The sequence below is a fragment of the Ambystoma mexicanum genome, chromosome 2q (genome assembly GCF_040938575.1).
Source record: "Ambystoma mexicanum isolate Mex_15411 chromosome 2q, UKY_AmexF1_1, whole genome shotgun sequence".
Lineage (NCBI taxonomy): Eukaryota > Metazoa > Chordata > Amphibia > Caudata > Ambystomatidae > Ambystoma > Ambystoma mexicanum.
The window spans coordinates 305,406,512-305,412,511 of record NC_090924.1 but is presented as its reverse complement, the minus strand read 5'-3'; positions in this window follow the sequence as shown (position 1 = coordinate 305,412,511).

Below are 6,000 nucleotides of genomic sequence, written 5' to 3'. Positions count from 1 at the left end.
TGTTTGGGTGTAGTGTTTGTCCTGCTGGTACTCTATGCACACTGGTAGAATGGTGGCACCGGTGAGTGAATGACAGCTCAAGAGCATTTTGCCAGTGAGATACAGGTAAGGTTCTGTGAATGTCAGTTGGGCCTGAGCTGGAATAATTGTGGCTGCACCAGCAGGTATTACTGCAAGCAACTGGAACTTCTAAAGTATTATGGTGATAATCCCTGCGTTAAGGGGTGGACGGGGCTCGTTACAGACCACCATCCCGAGCCTAAGGTAGGCCTGATTCCCCGAACATGGGGGCTATCGATAATAGCACCCCAGGGTTTTGCCTGAGATGCAATATTTGGCCTTTTTTTATTTTTACAAAAGAGCAGAGCAATGCTGCTAGTGGGCACCAAAGTCCCATAACAAAAAAAAACGACAAATAAAAATGAACGACATGGAAACAGTAAGGGACATTGGGCCTGATAACGAGTTTGCTGATATTCTGAAGGTAAATCTGCTGGAATACCGGCTAATGGAATTACCGATACTGCCACTTGGTCAGGCAGTAATACGACCTGATTCCAAGTGGCGATTTGCCGGTGTAAATCCCCATTTAGTGGAGTCCATCGGACTCCATTGGGGATTTTTGTCGCTATTATCGCTGGCAGTACTGCTGGATGGGAATACCAGCGATTTTTAGAGGTAAAGTGGAGCTCTCCACTTTACCTCCCAAAATCGCCCTTATTTTATTTATTTATTTACTTGATTTAATCAATTCAATGATTTTTACAAGAATGTTGTAGAAGTGAAGGAAACTCAACATCAACGATAATACAGAGGAAAGAAATTCGAAACAAAAGGTTCATGTAGGCGTAGAAAAACATAGAAGACGACGAAGAGTTTGTAAAGGTAAACAAGAGAGTGAAAGTAGAAATAGAAATAGAAAGAAGAGAACGAGGGAGTACAAGAACCTTCCACAGACAGTAGAGTAAACAGAGTTAGACAAAAGGCAAACATAAGTCGAAGTAAACCGAAGTTTCAAGCAAAAACTACACATTTCTTGTAGAGTCAATAGAATTTCGGCTTTCCAGAACAGTTCTCTTCTTTAATTTACTTCTTTGAGAAGACTCGTTCTGCTACGGTTGGGTTTCTGCCCCTGCTGGCCACTTTGACAAGATAGATTGGAGAGTTTGTACTGTGGCAATAGTCCAAGTTGTTCTTTTTCCGCTCATCAAACGGTACCACCATACTGCCTCTTCCTTTGTGTAAGACGCAGAGAGGTGAGATAACAGATATTTCTCACCTATTTCTCTTGTACCAGGACAGTTTAGTAGCAAATGGCGTATAGTTTCCACCTTTGCTTTGCTTTCGCAGAAACGACATAAGTCTGAGGTGCTTTGTCCTCTCAGTTTTAGAATTTGGTTTGTAGCCAACAGGTTTAATCTGGCTCTTAAGAACAGGTTTCTTACTGGTTTGCTAGGAAACTTGGCTAAATAACTTGGCACCGAGTTCAGTTTGGTTTGGTAAGGCGGGAGATGGCTAATTGACTTCGCCTTTGCAGCAGTATCCAAAGTTTTAATCCAATTTAATTCAGCCATTTTCCTTTTTATTCTTTTCGGGTACTGGATCAGTTCGTTCTCTGAGGACTGAATTTCAAGCAATTTTGTTTTGCACGCTGCTTCCCAGGAGTTTAGTACGTTAAAGCGGGCGGCTGTTGTTTCCGCACGTATTATCGTGAGTAAATGAGTGCAGTCCGGGAGCAGCATTTTCCTGTAGAGGGACATTGCTTTGATCTCTGTGGTCCCTGCCAACGATAGGAGACCCAGCTCTCTTCTGATTAGAGGCATAGAAGTGGTTTTAGGAAGGCCTAAAACTGTACGCCAGAAGTACCCCTCGAGTTTCAGCCAGAGATTGGCGGGGGTATGTGGCAGAGCTTCCGCTGCACAAGTAAGAGACGCTACCACCTTTGCACGGTAGAATTTAATCACTGGAAGCAGCGAAAATCGTCCAAATTTGAGATCCATAGCACGGGCTTTGGCCGCCAGTTTGATCGCCTTTTCCATCAACGTTTCCTGTAGGGTTGCATTTATGCTTGAACTGTCGAACGTTATTCCAAGGTATTTAAAATTGTTGACTTTTTCTAAAGCAATCCTTTCCAGATACCAGGATGTCTTTTCTTTTGGTCGCCTCCTTTTTTCCAGGACCTATATTTTTGTTTTTGAAACATTGATTGTGAGGTCGTTTTCTTTTGTATAGGTCGCTAGACCAATCGGGGTTAAGTCCATAAGTATAAAATCATCTGCGTAAAGTAGTCTTGTGACTTTCTGGTTTCCCATAGACGGTGGAAAAGATCATATGTATAGTTCCGATTTCTTGAAGTCTCCCAGATATGCAATGAAGAGGGCCGGGGCTAGTGGACAGCCCTGTTTTACCCCTCTTTCCACAGAGATTTCGGATGACAGCAGGCTGGCTTTGTTCAACCTTACACAGAGTTTGGTGTCTTTGTGGAGAGCTTGAATAGGTTGAAGAATATCTGTCGGGCAGTTCCAAAGTCTCAGCTTTTCCCACAACTTCGCTCTGTTCACCTGGTCAAAAGCTTGCGCTAAATCTACAAACGCAAGGAAGACACGAGGACCACCCCCGAGGACGTTGCTTTTTATGGCGCTAAGAAACAGGATATTTGTAGCCATCCCGTTGTCTTTGGTAAAACCCGTTTGAAATGGGTCAGCGCACGCTGCTTTCTTTGCCCATCGCTGGAAGTGTTGATGGAGAAGTGACCCAAAGACTTTACCAATGGTATCGAGTAACGTTATGGGGCGGTAGTTTTTTGGGTCTTCCTTGTTGCCTTTTTTTAAATATGGGCACCACGATAGATGTAGTCCATGACGCCGGGATTTGTCTGGATTGTTTACAGTGTTTAAAGATCTCGCTAATCAGTGGTGTCCATTCTTTTAAATTTTGTTTTAGGTCGAGATTAGTGATACCATCCGGGCCAGGGGCACGAGATGGTTAGAGCCTTTGAAGGGTCTTTGTTATTTCAGTTCTGTCGGTCAGGTCTAACCAACACTCCAGTTTGCTGTCATTTACCAAAGGGGGGTGGGTCGATGGTAACTGGAACAGATTTTCGTAGAAGTTTGTCCATTCTTTCTCACTAATTGGGTTAGTTTGGGCCCACAACTCTTGTGGATGGTGGCCACAAACCAACTTCAACATAGATTCCGCATCCTGTTGCTAAAGGTGGAGCCTGTGTTGTCTAATCCAGGATTTGTAGGCTTTCGTGATCTTGGTTAAGCTCTCTTGGTTCTCAGCTGACGGGTAGGTAATAAACTTTCTTTTCGCTTGTCTCACTGCTCGCCTTTTCTCCACTACTTTGTGACTGTATTCATGTGAGTGCGGTTGATTTCTGTGTCCCGAACTGTTAGTTTTCCTTATAAACTGTATCAGCAAAGGTTGGTAATCAGGTGCTGTTGGAACTTGCCCTCCCCTATGAGCCGTTTCTTTTCATTGGTAATTAGCCTTGATCTTCAGAATGGAGGCCGCCGAAAGTTTTAACCGATTTTGTTGATTGTTTGTCTCTACTTGCACGATCATGTGCAGGTTTTCCTTTGGTCCTCTCTTCCACCTAAGAGCCAGTAAGTTGTGATCACTGGCTGTAGACTTTAAGACTTCAAATGAGCTGGTTAGAGTTGCCAGTGGTCTGCTTATAAAGATGTGGTCAATGTCCGCATTGGAGTTTGCACGTTCCCAAGTTGGCAGTCTGTTTTCTCTGGCGAACAGTTCTTCGGCACAAAGTAGATCCCTTGAGGACATCAAGGTCAACCACTTTGTCCCCCCGTTTTTTCCTTGGCGAGGATGGAGGTATGGCGCTGGAGGCTACCTCATGCGGCGCCCAGGTAGCATTTGGTCGCCGCAGAGGATCAGCATGGCCTCAGGTGACTTTATACGGGCCTCATCAATAGTCTCTCCGATCAGAGCTAAAAAAGCAGAGTCACTCTGGGCAACAGGGTTCCAGTAAACGTTCATAACAATCAGGAGCTGCACGCGGGTGGCCTCCGTTTTCCCCACTGGCTGGTCCCAGCTTATCTCGGTAGCTAAGAGGTAAGTAGTTGATCTCAATATTTTGTTCAGCTGTAGTCCACAGCCTCCCCAAATTGCATTTATAAGACCTGATGATGGTCGGCCAAAAATTCCTTTGATTGCTGTGACACGGGCTATTGAGTATCCATCCATGACTGGGCGAGCAGTCATCCAAGACTCTTGTAGGCAAACTATGTCGAAGTCTCCCAGATTTAGATCACCTTTCTTTGTCAGATGTAAAAATCCGCGAGTGTTCCATAACCCCAAGGATAACTCTTCCTTCTCCGCGATGTATCTGATGGAAAGTGGAGATTCGGGGAGTTTAGCGGATTGCTATTTGTTCTTGTTGAGTGTCAAAGCCCTAGGTAACCAGGCCCATAGTTGCAGTAAAGGGGCAGATTTGGGCTGTTGTAAAGTGCCTGGTTCATTTGGTTTAGAAGGTTGGGTGACAGTACGTTGAATTTTTGGCATGGGACCTGCAGGGACTCTTCCTAATCCCAGGGGATCTTTGTAGACACAGTTACTTCGTTGCACTTCTTCCGGGGAACGAGGGCTGGGTGATTCCAGGTCAGAATTCGGAGGAATACTCCGCGTGTAACTAGCCTTGGGGCACTGCTCCTTAGATAAGGGTTGTTGTTTATGGCCCGTCTGCTCCGAGGATTTCCGAAGTCGTTCCAATTTTTCGCTTTCTTCCATGGGACACATAGATTTTAGAGACCCGGTCAGCTCACGGGATTTCCTTTTTGAGGAAGAGTCAGCACACTCTTCGAGTTCGAACAGGTCGAACCCCAATTTCAATAATTTTTCAGCTGCTTTCGAGATCCTGATTTTCGCCCAATGTGTGCTTACATAAAGATAAGCGCTGGCAATTTTCCCTTCGTGAAAGGGTTCTACTTGGGTGAGGTCTTTCGTATCCACATGTCTGAGTGATGGCACGCACTTTAGAAGTTGAAGCACGTAGCCTCTGTTTAGGACCACATATTTCTTGTTATCTGGCAGTTGTTCGATCTTAAAACTGCGTTCTGTTTTGGGTGGTCGGGTCACTGTCCGGGCGGTCGGTCTTGAGCTGGATGGTTTCGCCGGAATTTCTGGTCCTATTTTCCTTTCTCGAATGTTCAAGTTGTGGTTGCCTTTCTGGTTGCCCTTTGGCCCGGGTTGCGTGTACCCATCGCACTTTAGAAGTGTTTTCAAGCTCTATCGGGGAAGTCGAACTCGCTTTCCGCCTATGAGGGGACGGAGAAGGACTGTGCAGAACTCTCTTGCTTTTTTTGTTGAGATTTAGTTCATTGTCCTTCACTTGTGTCTTTATTGAATCCTGCCCCCAATGAGGTTTTTTAGTTAGCTTCTTGCATCTGTCTTCTAAAGTTTGGAAAGGTGAAGACACCTCATTGCTAGATTGAGGCAGGCAGCTGTCCTCCTGATCGTCGGATACCGAGTAGACACTGAGGTTTAACAGATCTTCGTTCACCTCAGTGCCTGCCCCTTTGACTCCTTTGGGACTAACCCTGGCGGGTTCTTCTCTTTTTCTGTGTGGGTTCTCGTGCTGGGCTGATGTTCCCAACGGTTTAGGGCGTTGCTGGTTCTCCGTCCAAATTCTCGGGGCCACTTTCTTTGTAGTGGGCTCTTCTTGTAAATTGTTGAGTTTCCTGGGAGTAAAGCTAACTACTTTCGTAGGTTGTCGACTGCCCTGGTCTTCATTTACATTAATTTTCTCTTTCCCTTTAGGTTCATGGGTCGACTCGAGCTCTTGCAAATTGAAAATGTTTTCATTACAGATGGCACCATTTGTGGTTGTGATTTTCTTCTTCAGTTTCTTTCCCAAGGTGCCTGACTCGACAAGATTTACCCCTGATGGTTCCTCATGGCTCGTAACTGGGGGAATCAATCGATCATTTGGGTTCTGGACGCAGGTGTCAGATAGTGAGGGTCTTGTAGGTCTATTTAGGT